Source organism: Furipterus horrens, unplaced genomic scaffold (assembly GCF_987537825.1).
Source record: "Furipterus horrens unplaced genomic scaffold, mFurHor1.1.pri manual_scaffold_3, whole genome shotgun sequence".
In the NCBI taxonomy this organism is placed as follows: Eukaryota; Metazoa; Chordata; class Mammalia; order Chiroptera; family Furipteridae; genus Furipterus; species Furipterus horrens.
In genome coordinates, this window is record NW_028327173.1 from 43840183 (window position 1) to 43861013 (window position 20831).

General features: G+C 41.3%; 1 pseudogene; it reads left to right on the forward strand.

Moving 5' to 3' along the window:
• The first annotated feature begins 2096 nt into the window (after positions 1-2096).
• The window catches only part of LOC150014999 (peptidyl-prolyl cis-trans isomerase FKBP3 pseudogene), a 54946-nt pseudogene continuing 36211 nt past the window's right edge, over positions 2097-20831 (forward strand).

A 20831-nucleotide genomic window follows, 5' to 3' on the forward strand; every position in this document is an offset into this window, starting at 1 on the left:
GATGCCCAACAGAGAAAGCAGAGAGTCAGCACAAGAGTAGGTGCTTGGCTGTGTCATGGGGTCACCCATTTAATGGTTTACTCCTCCCAGTAACCCAGCAAAGTAGATGCCACTAGTCCCATTTAATAAGCAAGAAAACTTTAAGACACAGAAAAATTAAAATTACCCAGCTAGTAAGGGTTCACCTCTGAGCCCGGAAAGTGGAGTGAAATCTATTTAGACACAGAGAAGCACTAGCAACTAATACTATGGAATATTTACAGCCAAAATGTGCTCATAATTAGAATTTGTAGGTATCTTGTAACTTGTCTTTCAAAATAATCAAAGAGAAGCCAGAATAATTTTAACACCACGAGCCTGCTGAAATTTTTGACCAATTCTCATCCTCTGAGTGGGTGGTCAGAACAGGAGCACCATTAGTAGGGAGTGTGGGGTCAGCAACAGCCAATGGGAAGCATGAGTCCTGCAGACACACAGCCTTGTCCATTATGCAGGGCAAGCAGAGTTCTCATCTTCTGACAGCTCCTTAGAAGTTACATCAGGGCAAATCCTCCATTGTGGCAGAGAAAGCCCGGTATTATATCTGCAATGGCACAGCAAGGGGAAGTCAGAGATTCACACTCTGTGGCACTGTCCCCTTGAGTGGCCTGAGCTTGTGGTCTCCTGGGGTTGAAAACACACAGAATCTGGACTAAGTGGCCATTGTGGAGCCATCGGTAGTACAGGGATGCCTGGCTCAGCAGGCCAGGGGGCGTTCCTCCTCTGACACCGTTCCATGCCGATTTATCTTAACCATTTTATCTCTGGCCCTCAGAACTCCTCATTCATAAAATGGGGGCTTCTCACAGGGTGAGAAAAGTCCTTGGTAAACAAAGGAAGGCCAGGTGAAGGTTGACAATTGGGTTTTAAGGGCTGAGAGAAACTCAGCAAAGAAATGGTGTGCATAGAGTCTGCCTAGCAGAGCCACGCTAACTCTCACATCATTAGCAGCCTCACTTACTCTGCTGTCTCAGGACCTAGTGCTGCTCAGTCCAGAAAACACAAGAGAGGGCCCTCTTCTCTTTGGTACACCTGGCTCACTTCTACCGAAATATTAATTGTCCACACCCAGGTTGTGCCAGCCGGCACTTGGGACTCTTTAGCCAATGCTTCAGAGTGGCAATGCACTGTCCAGACTGCATCCAGGAAGCATCTTCATGATTCTGTACAAGGCCCAAGTTTTATGGAACATCCCGACTTCTGCTCTCTCAGGGTCTCTCAGAAAGTCACTTTGGCCTCTTCCATCTCTTTGATTTCTTGCCTTAACCCATCTTATTGAGGTTAGAGTTCCCAAAAATTAGTTAAATAGAGGGTTTTCCTGGGCACCTAGCAACTGTGCTTCTTGGCGTTGAAATGCACAAAATGATAACGACCCTCTAAGGCAAGGAAACTCAGATCATGGAAGTTCTGCTAGCTTCTTAGGAAGGGAGATCCAAAAATATCTTCCTTATAGCTGCATCTATTACAATAATGGGGGCAAACTTTAAATTAGTATCTCTATAAATTGGCATGAATTCATAAAGACCAAGTGGCAAGCACTGTGCTAAGGGCTTCCATTACAACTATTATTCACTTGAATTAAAGGCAATAAAATAACCTATGCATCCTAACAAAAATGTCACAAAAATACTAATGACACTGCCTTTGAGGCCACTCATTGCTTCCCCAAAAGAAACATTCATAAATTAAGCTGGAATTGAATTGATTACTATAAACAGAGCCCATAACCCAAGCTAGGACCTGGTCTTTTACACATAAAGCTCAAGGAGCACTGCTCTTTCATCCCGCTTAGCCAATTTGTACAGACTTCTGAAGACATCAAAATACTTTCCTTCCTTGTCCAGGGAAGAAATGATAAATAGGCTCTGGGCAGGGAGAGGTAGAAAGAGGTTTAGAAGAAAGAAAAGTGGTGTTGAGAATTTCATCTCATGTTACCTCTTTGTCCTGAAAAGTAGGGGGAAGGGAGGCTGGGGAGGGGAGGAAGGGACATAAATACAAGAAAGTCCCAAGAGAATAGGGGAGGCACAATACAAGAGTGGCAACCCCATGCTGTCCTGATGGAGACCTGGACATTGGGAGAGTGTGCCATCCACCAAAGGCCACCTGGTGGAACAAAAGGGTACCCAACAGAGATGCCCGTGAATGAGCCCATGGTAGTGAAGGAAGGCAGTGGCGTCCTGGTGAGTCACTCATACCACAGACTGCCCAGGTGCTGAAGATGGTCTAGAGAAAGCAACCCTCGGGCATTGTCTGGGACAGAAGATGAGACCACAGGGTAGCAGCATTTCTGGCAACGTAAGAACAAAACACAGGGAAGATTAGAATATGCACCCCCTTTATACTGCTGCCCAGTTGTAGTCACTTCAGTGCCTCTCGTATTGGAACTGACTCCAGAGAGGGAAGGAAGAAACTGGAAATGGTTTTGAACTGAACATGGACCCAATAATTCTAAATTTTACAGGAATCATGGGTTGACCTGAATTTAACCCAAGGTGTCTAGATTGAGTTGCCTATAGGAAGAAAGCTTGGAAGCTAAAACTCAGAAATGAAAGAGTTACATTTCTACATGCCCAAATGGTGACTGTAACATTGCAGACCTTCACAGCTGTTAGTGACCACAAGTCAAGGGAGCCCTTACCCAGACCACAAAGGCTGACTCCCCTCTTGGGATGGAAGAAAGAAAAAAGCCTCTCATTGTTTTGACTTTCCTGTAGCAGCAAGGACAAACCACAAATATATCTGAGTGAATTGTCCTGAAAACATAGTAAAGATAATAAAAATAATTGCTACCAAAATTGAGAACTGTGTGCTAGGCATTTACCAATACTGCTTTATTTAAACCAAGGAAAATACTGCTTGCACCATGACAGAAATGTCCTTCTGCCTAATTTTGGTGGGAGGGAGGGCCTCCGACTATTCTTTCCTAGTAGCCCATGTTGCTCAGAGTCCCTATCATCTAAGATGGGGAGAAGGGCCATACCAGAGATAAGGTGTGTGGAGGTATAAGACTCCTAACATGGGCATGCCCCAGTTCCTTACCCTGCCTTTCTGACAAACAGGCTCCTGAACTCTGGGCCCCAATTGAAGTAAAGCAGATTAAGGGCCAGGGCTTCAGGACAGCCAGTTGGATACTTACTAGGATGCAAAATTTAAAAGGGCACCCCAAACTCAGTAATCAAGATAAATAATATTTTAGTACAAATATTTTTAAATAAAAAATTAATGCAAAATAATTTGGGATGAACAAATTATCAAAATTTAAAATAAATACAAGCTCAGCGTACTGATTTTTCCTTTTGTTTTGGGCTCCAGTGTGGCTCAGCATGTCAATGTTACTGGTCTTAAAAACAAACAAACAAACAAAAAACACTTTATTCACAGGCTACAGGATTTATCCATGAGGAAAATTCAAGGACTCTAAAAAAGGTTTCTACAAGTAATAAGTGAGAACAGCAAGTGTATTTGTCTGGTTGGGTTGCTATAACAAAATACCATAGACTGCATGGCTTAAACAACAGAAATTTACTTCTGAGTTCTGGAGGCTGCAAGGTAGGTTTCATTTTGAGGCCTCTTCTCTTGGCTTATAGGCAGCCACCTTCACTGTGTGTGCTCATATGACGTGTTTGTTGTGCAGGCTCAGGTGAGAGAGAGAGATAGCTCTTTGCCATCTCTTTGTATAAGGGAAATAATCCCATCACTAGGACCTCACCCTCATAACCTCATCTAACCGTAATTACCTCCCAAGGCCCCATCTTCAAATACTGCTATATTGGGGGGTAGTGGGGTAGGGCTTCAACATATGAGTTAGGGAAAGGACACAAACATTCAGTCCCTAACAGCAAGGTCACAGGATACATGATCAATATACAGAAATAAATTCTATTTCTATGTAATAGTAATAAACAATTGGAATTCAATTTTTAAAACACAATTTATAATAACAGATACCCAAAAAGTATTTAAGTGTAAATCTAACAAATTATGTTTCAAATCTATATGACAAAAACTACAAAACACTGATGAAAGAAATTAAATACCTAAATAAATGGAGAGATATACCATGCTCTGGGATTGAAAGAGTCAATTTTGTTAATATGTCAGTTCTCCCCAAATTGATCTGTACTGTCAATGCAATCTCAATAAAAAAATGGGAGCATAATTTGTTTGTAGATCTCAACCATCTGATTTCAAAATTTTTATGGAAAGATGAAGTGACTAGAATAGGCAAAACAATTTTGAAATAGAGGATCAAACAGGAGGTTTCACATGATCTGTTTTTCAAGACTTACTATAAAACTATAGTAATCAATGTAGTGCAGTACTGACAAAAGAACAGATACATAGGTTAATGAAACAGAATAGAGTCCAAAAATAGATGCATACAAACGCAATGAACTGATTTTTGACAAAGATGCAAAAGTAACTCAGTGGAGAATATATAGTCTTTTCAAGGTATGGTGCTAGAAAATTGGATATCCATATCAAAAAAAGAGGAGGAGGAGGAGAGCACCTCAACGTATACTTTACACTTCGTACAAAATATGAAACATAGAACTAAATGTACAACCTAAATTAATAAAACTTCTAAAATAAATTGTACTAGAAAATCTTTGTGACCTTGAATTTTGCAGAGTTCTTAGATATAGCAGCAAAAGTATGATCCATTTTTAGATACATTGTTCTTTATTAAAATTAAAATATTTTGCTTGTCTAAAAACTTTGTTAAGAAAAAGAAAAGCCACGGTCTGGGGGAAATATTTTCAAAGCATATATACCTGGAAAGGAACTTGTTTCTAGAATGTATAAAAAACTCTCAAAAATCAACAATAATAAAACAACCCAATTAAGAACAGGCAAAAGATTTGAACACATACTTTACTGATGAAGAATGGTAAATTTTACTGTATGTAAATTTAAAATAATTTTTTTTAAACTAAAGGGATTTAGCTATCATACTTACATAACATTTTATGTCTTTAAATGCATGTTAGCAAGCAAAAAAGGATGAAATCAATACACTAAAAATCCAGTTCAAGAATATTTTAAAAACCACTAAATTATACCCAAAGAAAGTAAAAAGAAGGCAAAGATAAACAGAAAAATAATAGTAGACAAAGGAAACACACAACAGAGGTTAACAAAACCACAAGTTGGTACTTTGAAACAAGCAATAAAATCAAATACTCCATGGAGAATGCCCCATAAAAGAAAAGCTTAAAAGCACAGAAAAGCAATGTTAGGAATGAAAAGGGAGACATAACTATAAATAAGGTAATCATTAAAATAATATAATAAGGGAAGTTTATAAAAGTAATTTGATCCCAACTAACTAGAAAATATTGGCCAAATGGATATTGGACAAATTCCTTAAAAATCTTGACATTAGACAAAATGGAAAATCTAAACTGTTATCAAAATGAAAGAGATTAAAAACCTTCCCATGAAAAAGACTCCAGGATCTAAAATCTCCAACAATAACTTCCACCAAACACTTAAGGAAGAAACAATGTTAATAGTTCATAACTCTTGTAGAGAATAGAAAAAGAGGGACCCCTCTAACTATTTTACCTTAATAGCAAACTCTGACAAGGATATTATGGGAAAGAAAAACCACAATCTCACCGATGAACATATAAGCAAAAAACCTAAACAAAATGTTAACACTGAATCCAGCTTTATAGTAAAAGGACAGAGAACACAACTGGTTTTATCCCAATAATTTCACCCCAACCAGCAATTCAAGGTTAACTCAGCATTCAAAACTCAGAGTAATTCACCATATCAACAAAATAATGGAGAATGTGTGGTTGTGATAAATCGTTGATTTTTATTTTGTGCACTGATCCGCATTTGCGTTCTATTTCAATGATGGCAATTAAGGCAGAATGGGCTACCTTGAAATTCCTACCTTTTTACAATTAGAGATACAGGACAATATGCCATTTTGAAAAGTTAATTGTATGCTGACCTTACAAGGAAGAAGGAGAAACGCACGGTTTTAGAACAACAGCGGAAACTGAGAACATGGTAGTAGCACCTCATGACTCTGGGACAGCACAGCAGGCAGCGGTTGGGGCCTTCGTGCCAGTGCAAGTGACAGGGGCTTGGGTGTTATCGCTTGTGCTAGCGCAGGGCATGCAGGAGATTAAGAGCTCAATTTCAGACATTTTAAGCCATAGGTGCATGTGAGACATTGAAGTCAAGAAGGCAGCTGGGTGTTAAATGTCTGAAGTACAGGGGAAAAAGGGAAAGCTAGAGATTAAACTTGGGGATCTGGTATATTGGTTGTGTTTAAAGACTGTCTTCGGGGGCTTAAACCCCGCAGCACTCTGCTCGTCCCTCTACTATAACACTGTCCCCATTCATACTGGCATTTTTCACTTGTGTCCATCATTCCCTCTAGTCTCAGGGCAGGAAACATTTCTGTGCACAGAAAAGATACTCTCCAAACACATTTATTGAACTGTCGGTACTGTGTCAAACAGCAGCAAGCCAAGGGAAAATTTTGGTAAGCCATAGACATGACGGAAAAAGCCGGTGAGCCTGGGAAGGGGGGCAGGGTCTGCCTGAAAACAAGGAGTTGGGCCCCTCAGGGCCACCTGGAGTGCTGCAGAGGAAGGAGCAATGTTGGAAGCACAGAGGGTCCATATGAGAAGAGAACCAGGTGATACCTGGTTCTAAGACTGTCCCCTTCCTTCAGAGTCTGACTCTCAGACATGGTTTGGCTGATGGACAGGTTAGGAAAGTCCCTCCACCTGCTACACCCCGCCCTCTGGCACTCTGGCCCCGTGTGCCCCTGCGGATATGATAGGAGCAGCCCACGCCCTAAAGTAGGATCCAAATTCCTACCTCTTTTGTCGTCAAAGCTACATGTGTTCTGCTGGAGCCTATCAGGGAGTCTCTGTGCCTTGAGTCCATAAATCTGCTTTCAGATGCCCGGAGTCACCTATATGTGGATCCGTGAAAGATCGCTGGGGTTCCTCCTTCCAGAGGAAAACCGCCCAGCTAATGGAAGAAACATCTCTGCAACCAGAGCCCTTGCCTGGGCCAGGTGCGTGCTATAAGAGCTATTGCCTGACTCACCCTTCTGAATGGCTCTTGGTGTCATTGCCAGCTCCTAAAGAGCCCTCAGTCGCACACCTGGACACCTGAGGTGAGGGCAGGGGGTGAGGACTGTGTGCACCGGGATCATAGTCCCAGGGGTGCTTCTTGACCTAATAGTTTTTAATCCTCCTGGAGTCCAAAACACCACCAGAAACAGCACCAAATCTGTTCTTTTTTTTTAACAGGAGAATCAGGAAGGTCAGTGAGCTACAAACTCCTTTTAAATAAACCTGAATACAGAGGCACAGTTATAATATTACCTAAAAGGAAGAAAAATGGACACCAAAAAACCATAAAAAGAATATGTTGCAGAATATAGCATGCAAACAACCTCTGCATAGAAAAAAGAAAAGACTTGAAGGAAACTGACCAAGATATGACACGATCTTCCAAATAGTTTATAATGTGTATGCCTATACTATTTTCCAAAAAGTCGATAATGTATATGCCTCTTCTACATATATCCTGAAAAATGCCAATATACATTTTGTAAAGAAATACTATGGATGTATTTATCATCCTGTACTCTTATTTGGCAGACTGAGCTGGCACCTCTTAAATGATTATAATAGCAAGAGCAACTCCTGCTACATGAGCTCAGTGCCCGTATGTGCCAGGCCTGGTGTCTGTTCATCAGGTTGGTAATATGCAGGTTGTTGGTGACCATGGTGACAGCTGTCTCCCAAAGTTGAGGGCAGAAGCCAGATTGCAGTGGGCTGCACGGAAGATGAGGCAGGAGAGTAAAGCATAGCAGCAGACTTGTCCTGGAAGCTGGTTTGCATAAGGACAGCCATAGGAAAGGTTTTCTACAAGGAGGTTGTACTGGTTTGCTCAGGCAGCCATAGCAAAATGCCACAGACTGGGTGGCTTCAACAATTTATTTGATCATAGTTCTGAAGGCTCCAAGTCTAAGGTCCAGGTGCCAGCAGGTTTGCTGTCTTTGGTGCCTCTCTCCGGGCCTTGCAGATGACTGTGCACATTGTGTCCTCACATGGCCTTCCCTCTGTGCACACACTGTGTATCTAAACATCTTCTTAGGAGGATGCCGGTGAGACTGAATCCTGGCCCACCTTAAAGCCCTTGTGTTGACTAAATCACCTCTTTAAAGACCCTATTTCCACATGTACTCACATTCTGAAGTACCAGCTGTTAGGGCTTCAACATTTGAATTTGGGGGAGGGGGCACAATTCAGCCCATAACAGAGGTCAAGGAAATTTGTTTTTCATTTAATATGCAAGAGACAATATTTTTAAATGTTATGGGGAAAACTCACGGAGAGAGAAAGGACAATTGATAGTGTTTTCCCTGAGGGTGCAGGGTGAGGAAAGGGAGCGCTGGGCATGGGGAGGGAGGCTCTGCCTCGGGTATGGAGGGAGGGGACAGGGCTGCGGTATCACGTTTCCCTGTCACCGATTGTGAGAAGCTGGTGAGTCTTCCATGACCAAGAAAGAGTGTCTAGGAGCATAAACTGGAGCCATGTTGAGGGTGATTTGGCCACATGTGTCAAAAACTTTTAAATTGTGCATGTGAATAGGCCTAAAACTTTATCTTTAATAAATGTATCACAACAAATGTATCCTAAGGAAATTCATCCCAAGGAAATACTTAGGGGTGTGCACTAAAATCTAGTCATAAGAATGACTAGACAAACAGAACGAAAGTGTTGTTTATAATTTTAAAAGGGCCAGAAAACAACCTCAACATCCAAACAGCGAAAGCTGGTTAAACAAACTAGGGTGTGCTCTTAGCATGCAACACACACATTAGTGCAAGGCTGAGAGTGTCTGCAGCCATTAGTTATGGAAGTGTGCTTATTAAGATGGAATGCTGAGACAGGGTAGCCTTACGTGAGAAGATGGGGGGCAGACAACTATATAAAGAATAATCATGCTTTTTAAAAAGGCAGTGGCTAGATATAAAAAAGGAAAGGGAGCCCATGTGTGGGGGGGAGGCAAAGGTTAACTATGGTGATCCCTGGTTGGTGGGATGTAGGGGGCTAATTATTTTCTTTGTGCTTACCTCTAGTTTCCAACTTTTGCCACAGTGAACGTATTATTTAAGCAAGACAAGAAAAAAGCAATTAAAATTTTTTTAATGCACCACCTGGATTTCTTTTCAGGGCTGTGTTCCACAAAGAAACTAATTTTTTTATTACCTCCGAAGAGTCTTGTAAATGATACTGGCATGTGGAAGATACTAAAGGAGAGAGAAACATGCTTCCTGCAGACTGGGATGTGCATGCTGCATCCCCGGCGTCTAGGACAGTGTTTAGCACACCATAGGCCTGCAAATAAACAGCTGAAGGAAAGAAATGGTAGGATGAGGTGCTGGAGGCAGAGAGGATTACAAGGCTCCCCCCTAAAGTGAGGAAGTCACTCCCACAGCAGCCTCCCCCCCCCCCCCACCGTGGTGCAAAGCCACACCTTAGCCAAATAACAAATGACTGCATGCTATGAATCCCAGATGTGGCTCCAGAGTTGAGAAAATCTAGAATATTCTCCTTATAAAGGTTTGAACCTATGAGTACGTGGATTCCCACTGCTACCTACTGCTCCAGCGGCTGTTCCTCCTGGATTCCAGCCTCCATGGAGGCGAGGCATGTGCTTTCCATAAGCCTCTGAGGCCAGAAGGCTTTGGCATCGATGATTTATCTTCCTCAAAATTGCTCCCTCTTCTTTTCAGGCATGTTGTCATTACCACTATGTCCTGAAGGCATTACGTGGATGTCGTGAAACAACAGCCTTTTAAATTCATGTTATGAACTGGCCCAGCTATTTCATCTCATTCTTAAATGTAAATGCTTCTGATGCTATGGAGAAGAAGAGAAAGGGCGAAGATTATTAAAACAGGGGATGAGTCTAATGTCTTTTATCTGCCAGAGACAAGCCAAGACCAGAGATATTTATTGGTTCAGTACTTCAGCAACATGGTATTAATTGTCTTTGAGTGTTTTGATAGGTAGTTAGCGCCAGGGTATTAATGAAAACAGCCCCACTTCATTTTAAAATTAACTGCTTGGCCATTGAGCAACAGGAGCTGATAAATGATGGCAATAAATTGGTGATGGAGATTTATGTCCTCGTAACTCAGAACAGGGCCGTGGGCATGCTCAAATGGGGTGGGAAGGTAAAGGAATACCAAAAAAAGTAACTTTATCTGAAAGAGAATTTCTCCCAAATTGTTGTTGAGCGCCATTAGCAGTCGCCTTTTTCTGGGATGTCACTGGTTGGTGTAGACCTGGCCCCAGACACCTGGGGAGGTCCCAGGTCATCCTGCTGGAAACCGCTTCCTGATCAGTTAGACAGTGCTTTCTGCCTGTCAGGACTATGCCCACTTCAGTCTGATGGTTGGGGACAACAGTCCTCATTCACCTGTGCTTCTGAAAAGCAGCCCCTCTGGGCCAGCTCAGTGGGCACAACCAACCCTTTTTCCGAGCTGTGCCTTCACTAAGACAATGGAGAAGTCTACCCAGATGCACCCAGCAGAGGAGGGAAGGAAAGGTTTCTTTACACAGCTGTTGTCAGGCCCTGGGGTAGATGCCTAATTTACATAATTCTATTTAATCTCTCCAGCAATCTTAAGAGATAACTCTTATTAACTCTGCTTCCAGAGAGGAGGAAGCTGAAACTCATAACACCAAAGTGGCTTGTGCTGGTGGAGGCAGGGTGCTTACGTGGAGACCCTGTGACAGGGAGAACGGGAGGTTTGGAGCCCCGGGAGCCAGAGCTGGAATCCTAGGTTCTCCACTCACTAGTTGGGTAATTTTGAGAAAATTATTTACACTTTCTATCCCCACAGGGTTTTTTTTTATGTCAAGAAAAGATGATAACACAGCCAACATAGGATTGTTGGGCAGGTTAAGTTAAATGGTAAAACGAAAGCCCACTGGGTTGGGATTCCAAGCCAGGTTTTTTGTATTTTATTTTATTTTATAATTTTTTATTGAATTTGTTGGTTAATAAAATTATATAGGTTTCAGGTGTACATTTCTATAATACATCATCTGTATATTGTATTGTGCATTCATCACCCCAAGTCAAGTCTCCTTCCATCACCATTTCTCCTCCCTGTACCCCCTCCTACCTCCTAAACCTTCCTCAAGATTTTTAGACCCCAAAATTCTTGCAACTCAACCACAGAAACTCAAGAACCTGGAGAGACACAGAGGCCAAATCTAGAGTTGCTGAGGCCAGCGGGGAACTGAGAGTGGGACCCAGTCAGGTGTGATGTGGGGCCCAGATTTGCAGAGCGGCAAGGTTGGAGCAGAGGAATCCATGCTGGGGAAAGGCCACAGCAAGGTCAGCAGCCAAGCGTACTTCAGGATGGATTAGTCAAGGGTGGGGCAAAAGTAGGTTTACAGTTGTGAGAATGTGAGTTTATTTTTGTATTATTATTTACTAATTATTGTATTAGTTTCCATATGAACCACTGTAAACGCACTTTTGCCCCACCTGGTATGTACCTGCCCTATGGGAATGATAGAAATGTAACCCCCAAGACTTTGAGAACCAGGGAAGTAAGACTGGGCCCTGAGCGTTCAGCTATATGCAGCAGCAGCCCCAAGTCAAATCTGAGCCAGTTCAAAGGTCTAACACAAAACCTCATGGTCTGAGAGAGGAAGAACTTTGGAAAGGAAGATAAGGGGATAATGGAGAGCCCACATAGGTGGACATGGGACACCCCAAACAGAGTTTCTTTGGGGTGAGTAGGAGGACACTATCTGCTGCCTGAGACTCTGCTGCAGGAAGTCATTAACTGAAATCACAGTCACTGGACATTTTTTGAAGCAGAGGTCATCCTGCTGCAGGAAGACTGGTGAGGGACATGCCAAGGATCTGGGAAAGGAAGTTTATTTTCAGGCTCTGGAGTTAACGGAGGGCTCTCAGCACTAGGGACACTACTGACAGTAGGGTTAGGGCATGGAGACTCTTTGTCACTAAAATTCAAATTTAACTGGGCATCCTGTATTTTTATTCACTAGGTCAAATAAAAGTATTTTTTAATTCATCCTATTAAATTTCTAAAATGCACAAAAGGTGTGAGCGAGCACATCCTCATGCTGCTGGTGGAGAAATGTCCGATCTGCTGGGGAATTTGGCAGAATATTTTCAAATATAATTGGATAGTTGTACAAAGATAATAAGAATTAATTTCATTATTTGCAATGGTTCAATGTTAAAAACAACTTAAACGTACATCAATAAGAGCATTGGTAAAATGAAATAGAATTTTCTGTGCAATGTAACATTGAGATTAAGAGCACAGGACCTGGAGTCAAAGTGCCTGGGTTCAAATCCTGGCCGCACAGGATACTGGCTATGAGATGCTGAGAAAGATTACTCAACTTTCCTGTGCTCAGTTTCCACATTTGTAAATTAGGAATGATACAAATATCTACCCCGTAGGACTTGGAGAAGATTAGAGGAGCAACCTTTACAACAGGGCCTGGCAGGTAGTCGTCGTCGTCGTCGTCGTCGGCAGCCGTCCGTCTCGAGAGACGATGGTGTAGCTTCTTAAGAGTCTATCAGCACCGCCGAAAATGGCTGTGCAGTCCAACTTGGGAGTGACATGGTATCTGTCTCCTCCCGTGTTGAATCGACATCTTGTGATGACGCTGAAGCTACAGAGCCTGGGCAGGGTGATATGGAGGGTCTGCTGTTGCCCATGCAGCAGACCCCCCCTCTCTTCGCAGCTGAAGGGTCCAAGGGAAAGACGGAGTCGATACAGCTTGGGTTCAGGTGCGCCGCAGGAGTTGCCGGTGTTGACTACAGCGTCAAACCGCCTTAGGGACTCCGGCTCCGGATTTTCTGTCGGGGTTTACTCCCTTAGCCTTTCCCCTGAAGAGGTATGCCGCAAGGCAGCGGAGGTTTTTTGGAGTCAGAGTTTTCCTTCTCTGATGTACCCTGACTGGAAGATCGAACCAGCGACACTTAGCTCGCAGGCCGACGCTCAATCCACTGAGCTAAACCACTGGCAGGTAGTAATGCTCAAATAAAGGTAGCTATTATTGTTATCATCATTATCCCTATTGTAGAATACAATGGTACCATTAAAATGATCTTATACATTTATATTGACTGATATGAAAAGATGTTGCCATTATACAAGGAAGAAAAAACAATCAAAACAGCATACAAGCAACATTAATTTAGCAAATAATTTTTGAGTACCATCTTTCAGTTAGACCCACTATTAGAAGTCAGTAGTAGTGGACACATCAAGGAACAAAGTGAAAATGACCCCTTTTCTGATAAAACCTGAGGATCGTGATCAGATGAACATTACAAAAAATGCATATAAATTAAAATGGAATTAACATTCTCATAAGAGCTAGAGAGGCAAATAAACAGGAGAGTGTAAGAGAAAAGATCTTATCAGAAAGGGCTATTTTACCTGAAACCTAAGGCATGAGTGAAGTTAGCCAGGTCAGAGCTGGAAGAAGAAAATTTTCAGCAAGGAAGCAGCATGTGTGAAAGCTGAGATGAGAGGGAAATCTGGACAAATTTAGGGAACTCGAATAAAGCAAATGGGTTAGAGCCTAGTGAAAGAGTGGAAGAATAGAGCAAGACAAAATTAGAAGGAAAAAATAAGGATTTGATCATATTGAGTTTCGTGAAATATCAAGTCATATTAAGTAGGGCTGAGTATTTATTTGGGTCTGTATCCTGTACAATCTCACCACCTGTCATTGTTGTTTTACTTGCTCAAGATTCTGAATATTGAAGGCAAAGAAAAAAGTTGGAGGGCTGATACTGCCTGACTTCAAGACTTGCTATAAAGCTACAGTAATCAAGACAGTGTGGTATTGGCAAAGGACTAGACAAATAGATCAATGGAACAGAATAGAGAGCCCATAAGCAGACTCATATAAGTATAGTCAACTGACCTTTGACAAATGAGCAAAAGCAATACAGTGGAGCAAAGATAATCTTTTCAACACATGGTGTTGGAACAACTGGAGAACCACATGCTAAAATATGAATCTCTACACAGACCTTCACACTTCACAAAAATTAACTCAAAGTGAATCATAAACCTATATGTAAAATGCAAAACTATAAAACTCCTATCAGATAACATAAGAGAAAGCCTAAATGACCTTGGCATTGGTAATGACTTTTTGGATACAATACCAAAGGCATGAGCCATGAAAAAAAAAAAAATTGATAAGCTGAACTTCATTAAAAACAAAAACTTCTGCTCTGAAAAAACAATGTCAAGAGAATGAGAAAGCAAGCCACAGACTGGGAGAAAATATTTGCAAAAGAAAGATCTGATAAAAAATTCAGAACTCTGGGTTATAAAATCTCATTGGCTGAATTAAAAACACATGTCCCCCAGGAGGGAACAGAGAGGATCCCCTCCCCACTTCAGCTCCCACCTCTGCCATTGAAAAGCTACTGTGTGGCACCTGCTGCCCCGGGGTCCTCCCATCCCTACCAAATCCAAGGACCCCATGTCATTTGCAGCTCCCATCAGTACCTGCAGCCTCCAGATCACAGTGGCTACAGTGAAGCCACTGGTGGTCCCCAAATCAAGATATTTCTCAAGACTTTGTCAAGAGGTATGTCACCCGTGCTCTCCTGGTAGACATAGTTAGGGAGTGAGAGGGTAAGTTGCACATGATAAATTCACTCCAGCATTCCTATCTCTCAGTCTCTGGATTCTTTCCTTTACTTGATATCAAGGAATTTATGACATCCCAACTCTGTTTAGTGTTGGCCACCACTGAGTCCAGATTTCTGTCAAACCACTGAACAAACAACCATGTATACTCCCAGCTGCTCAAACTTCCAGCAGAATCTGGAGTCTCTGCTAAGTGCATCCATATCAATGACTTCAACTTGGTCTAAAATTATGTGCTTCTGTCCTGAGTCAACAGCCTACAGAATTCATTCCCACACATATTCCCCAGATCTTTGAAGGTGCTAATTAGCAAAGTTTTGCAAATTACTTGTTATGTATGCCTTCTGTTCTCAGATTTGACTTTTTACTACCCACCTTTCCCATGGGTATTCTAGCTCTGTTATGAATACCCATGTTGTCAGGTATATAAATGTTGAATCACTATGTTGTGTATCTGAAATTAATATAATATTGTATGTCAACTGTACTTTAATTTAAAACATTTTAAAATTAAAAATAATAAAATTTATGAATTGTTAAAAACTCGTTGCCTCATGAGATAGTGAGATCTCCATCAATGGAGGTATTTGAATAGAGACAGAATGCGCATCTGTTAGAAATGTACTAACAGGAACTTCTCCATTAGGGGGAGGTAGTATGAAATGATGTCTAAGGTCTATTCTAAAGTTAATCTTTTATGCTTTAATTTTTAATTACATTTTTATTTGCGCCACAGATTTTGACATTTTAATGAGAATATTTTGAGGCCCAAACTAATTTAAAAATTTTTTAATGTCCTTCTTTGTTTTTAATAAATCAGTCAATATTTTTAATAAAAGTTGCTCTGATTGTCCAAGATTGGCCATTTCCAATCCTGTTGGCTCTATTTGATTTGGTACAACGCCTTCTGTTACAATGGCTTTATTGCTCTTTTCAATGTCTTCTGTCCTTTTCTCCATAAACCTGCTATGGAGTGGGTGTTTGCTTATTTTTTTCTGGGTAAAGAGGAAAAATTATTGCTGTGATCCAAGTTTGGAGGAAGATTCTTTTAAAACACTGAAGTCCAAGACTTGAAGTAAAGGAACATGAATTTCAGTCCTGGTTCCTTCTAGTTATGGAAACATGAGAAGTTATTCAACTTCTCTGAGCCTCACTTTCTCATATGCAAAGTGAAGAGAGAGTCCTTACTGTAACAATTCAATCTAAGTCAAGCAAAAATGACACTTTAGGTGTGAAATGATCTAGAGGTCACAATATCACAGCTCTGTCTCCACTTCCGGGCCATTCTCTCCACTCTGCCCTCCTCTGTGAGTCAGCTCCCCTTCCCCCTCCCTCCTCCCCTGGCTGTCTCTACCGTGGTAACAAAAGCAACAGCTAGCTGTGTTTTCAGGCCTCTCCTCCACAGGTCACCCGCTTCAAAAGAAGACGGCTGGTCTCTTCCAATAACGACTATGGATGAAAGAAGAAACTTCTTTCCTGGAAGTCCCAGCAGCTGTCTCTTCACATGTCACCAGCCAAACTGGGTCACATGCTTGTCCTGACTAATTCTTGTGGCTTGAGAGCAAGCTGAACAATTTAAGCCAACCAGAGCCTCCTCTGGGGATAAGTTGGATGTCATACTCTCCGGACAGTGAAGTTCAGCTCAGGAAGGAACTCCCCCTCCAGACGATGATCTGGGAGCTATTTCTGGGAGAACAGGGTGGAGAAATGGAGAGAGGGGAAGGACCCACCAAACGACCCCTATTCCTATACAAATCTCTAGATTAATGTGAAAGTCACATGAGATCGTGAAAATGATAGTGCCTTATAGCTATAAAAACGCCAAATTCCAACCAACACCAACAGGGGACTGATTTGGTTTCTGGTCCTACCTACCACTCTGGAAAATTCACACAATTTCTGTCACTCTTGGACTTCCCATCTGTAGAATGGGGGTGCCACCCAATAACAGGACCTGCTCACAGATACTCACTTATTATAAGTTGTTTTAATTGAATCCATGCTAGAATTGAGTCAGCTGTTATAAAACCAGTTTGGGCTAGTAAATTTGGAGGTCTTTTTTGCAACCTTGAGAAAACCACCCCTAAGCACATCAATAAGTTTTGAGTAACAACAGCACTGAAATTTCAGATGGAAGGAACGCTTTATGAAACAGATTTTTAATAACACATAGAAAATCATATTCATGTGTGCATAAGTCATCCTGCCCTGAACACTTAATCTCCATAGCTCTGATGCAGAAAGATTAATCTTTGAAGGACTAACTGACAACCCCTTGCTTCAGGCTACAGAGAAAATGAAGAGTCCTCTACAGATGCGATTCATATTACAATACTTATTCATGTTCTGTGCCATTCAGTCTTGTTTAAATGAAAGGGACTTAGTCAACTATTTTGTTGGAAGATACACATTTTTTTCCTCTTTGTATCGCTTTCAGAATTGTTTGAAGCTCAAAAGAGGCCTGTTTCTTGCTAGCAATTTTATCTATGACCAGGCATTCCTAGGGAGGCAGTATGGCTCCGTGGGATTTTGTCAGATTGTACTGTTACCAAATTCTGACTCAACTATTTTCTTAATCTCTGCCAGCTTCAGTGATCTCATTAGGGAAGTTGAGGTGATAACAGAACCCACTTCGTTGTAAGAAATAAATGATACAATGCACCATGTACAGTGCATAAAAGAGAGCCTAACCGATTTAATACTTGCTAGTCATCAAGGATTTTGGATCTCTGAGAAACATATTGGAAAAGTCTCAGGGTAGGTTGATGCTGATTTGAAACCTCATTCTATCATGGCTGATATGTTCCACTATCTCAGGGTCTTAGAACAAGAGTATGGATAGGGAACCCTGGCTCAAAGCTAACCCCCTTCTTTTCCTACCCCCAACTCAATTTTGCAAAGTGAGGAGTCTTGCACACATGTCTGGCTATCCCAAACTGAATGTCCCAGCTCTATCTGCACTGCGACCCAAATGTAAAGAGTATCTCCTAGTATATCCTCTCAAAATTAGGAGTATATACACCTGTGACAAAACCTGCCATTGCCATTGAGAAATAGATGGGCAAAGAGACTCTCCAAGCCATGAAAGCATATTGGGGACATTTGGGCAGAAATTTCAGGGTGCCTAGTACCAATAGTGTGGCGTATAAAAGCTAATGAGGGAGGATAGTAGACATGACCCCTTAACCCCACACACACTCAGCCTGTGGGGAGACTGTAGCTGCAGGAAGGCCAGAAAAAGGGGCCTCTGAATTGTGGGGCCCAGGAGGGTAGCCTGAGTCTGAGGAGTACTGATTTCATCTCTTGGAAACTTACTCTTTAAAAATGAGTGTTTTGCTTTTTTTTTTTTTTTTAAAAATAACAGCTTTATTAAGAGATCTTTGTATACCATGTAATTCACCCAAAGTACACAATTCAATAAATAGTTTTTAATAGACTCACAGAAGTAGGCAACCATCACCATATTCAACTGACTTCCATTGTCAGTAGTAGGGAGATTTCACTTCATTCCATCAAGATGCCTAGCTCTGGGGGAGCTCGGATAGGGATACTGCAGCTGGCTCTTTCCCAGGGGATATCTCTTCTCCCTGGCCTCTCATAAAGTATGTCACTACAAACACTTAAAGATAGGAATTCCTGGCACCACATGTCCTCAAAGTGCAACCCAATATCTTCATTAGGGTTCAATTAGGAAATAGAGATATTTTCCCCCAAACTGAAGAAAAAACTGCATTGGACTTACTAAGAAATGGTACATCAATCTCCAAAATAGTACATTCCTAAAGGATTTCAAGGGAAATTTTGACTATATGAAAATCTCACCTTATACACTGATATCAGAACCTAACCCTCAAGAAAGATACAACTCCACTCTCCAGAGGAACTGCAAAGGAGTATTTTACTTCATCTAGGGCTGTTAGAGATGGCCTCAGATATTTCAAGTCCTGTCTACCTGTAACTCAAAGTCAGACCTATCAATGTGGTCACCTGCTGTGGCATCTCCTGAATTCTTTCCATTGTGAACGTCAGTTAAAAAAATAAAAAATATCCAGAACCTCCACAATTACGCACAATTATCCTTCACTATCCAAATATAGTTTATTTGAATAGTGAGCAAAAATAGCAGGTTATTCAAATCTACTTAGTCCTCTAGTTTCCAATAGCAAGTAGTCAGTTTGGATAGCAAAAAAATTAATCCTTAAATCATCTGAATTGATTCAGCTCTTGCATTCAGACAACAAGAGTTTGGGTAGTAGTGATAGCTATGTATTTATTTAAAATTATATTTGTGTACTTCTGTACTACTATATTATAGACATTATAAAAATCACACAAAATAGTCACTGTAATAGATAAAAAATAAATGCAAATAGAAGTTCTAATCATTGTGTTAGTTCCCTGGGGAGTATGTCTGCTTTGGGTCAAGGACCAGGCATGTCCTAGGGTCACCATGCAGTGTGTCCAAAAAACAGCCGGATCCATTTCACCGGTTTTCAGAATAATTCTCTGTTCTCGTATATATTCACAGCTATTAGCATGCCTCGTGCTTGGGATGACTGCCTTTTCTTCACATAGCCTCATTTTATCACTTTATAAGTTTTGATGGTATTAGCAAATTTGTAATAGTTTCTCCCTTCTCTGTTTCACAGTAGATCAAACATTAGCGTTAAATGGGCAGTTTCTGGTTTTCCCTTAAAATAGAATCTTAATTGTGTTTAAAACTACCTTCTCCCTGAGTGGTTTCTCAGTAATAATTGCCAAAATGCCAAAAGGTTTCTGTCCTTCAAGAAGTAACAGTCTAACTCCGACCTCTTCTCTCATCATACTGAATTCCAGATAAGCATCTGGCCTTTGCTGACCCCATGAGAGGCAAGCGTGGGGTTCATCCAGGAACTACAGTTGCCAAAGTATTTGAGACTTTCTTTTCTTTCAATTAATCAAAAGCATGCGTATGTATATATTTTACATTCACTATTATTTTGTATTAGTTTCAGGGGTACAGCATAGTGGTCAGACAATCATATACTTTACAAAGTCCACCCCCCCATATTTCTGGCACCCACCTGACACCATACACACTTATTACAATATTATTGACTATATTCCCTATGCTGCGCTTTACATCCCCGTGACTATTTTGCAACTACCAATCTGTACTTCTCAATCCCTTCCTCTTTTTTTCCTCACTCCCCCAAACCCCCATCCTTCTGGCAACCATCAGTCTGCTTCTCCCATGAACTATAGTTGCCAGTGCATTTGAGACTTTCAGTTCAATTTAATCAATACTCCTCAAAGCTTACCATGTATAAGATTCAGTAGTCGGCGTGAGCCTGATGTTTCAGCTTATGTTAGTATTGGATTAGTGAAAGTCATTATTTATGTGGGAAAAAAAAAAGGCTAATATATAAGAACCAGGTACATTCTTTAGATAGCATTTTGATTTTTCATTTCATCTTCACATCCAGTCATCAATGAAGGGAAAATTAGCTTGTCTCTTATTGTGATCTTCATATGTTTTTTAGTAACACAAGTTCTCTTCTCTGATATTGTGCTTGGAACCATCATGTGTGAAAGAGAGGAGAACGTTCTGGTTAATTTAAATGCAGGGGCCCCAGGTCCCACTTACTTGGCCTTCTCGCCACCCCTCCCCCTGCCTCCTGCTAAGCTTCTGATTTTTTTTTTTTTTTTTTTTTTTGTGGAACTTAGGGGAAGGCTTGGGTAAGGAGCCTGAAACACATGGACTAAGATCTCTGTTCTGCAAGAAACGATATGAATGCGTGACTTTGAGAAGGGTTCCCAGACCCTCGTTGCCTCTGTTTGCTTGTTTTAAAGATGGAACCAATCATATTTACTTCCTGGAATGATTATGAGCCTCAAATGAAAAGTTTGGCCCCTCATTTTACTTTAGTCATTCTGTTTCAAACAGGCCCAAGTTTCCTGAGCAAGAATAAGGGCACTCATTACAACTGCTTTCAACCCAAGCCAAGGTACAGAGGTGAGAGGAATTTCTGCCCGAGGCTCCTTCTAGGCAGCAACACCAATGGGGAAAACAAGACCAAAA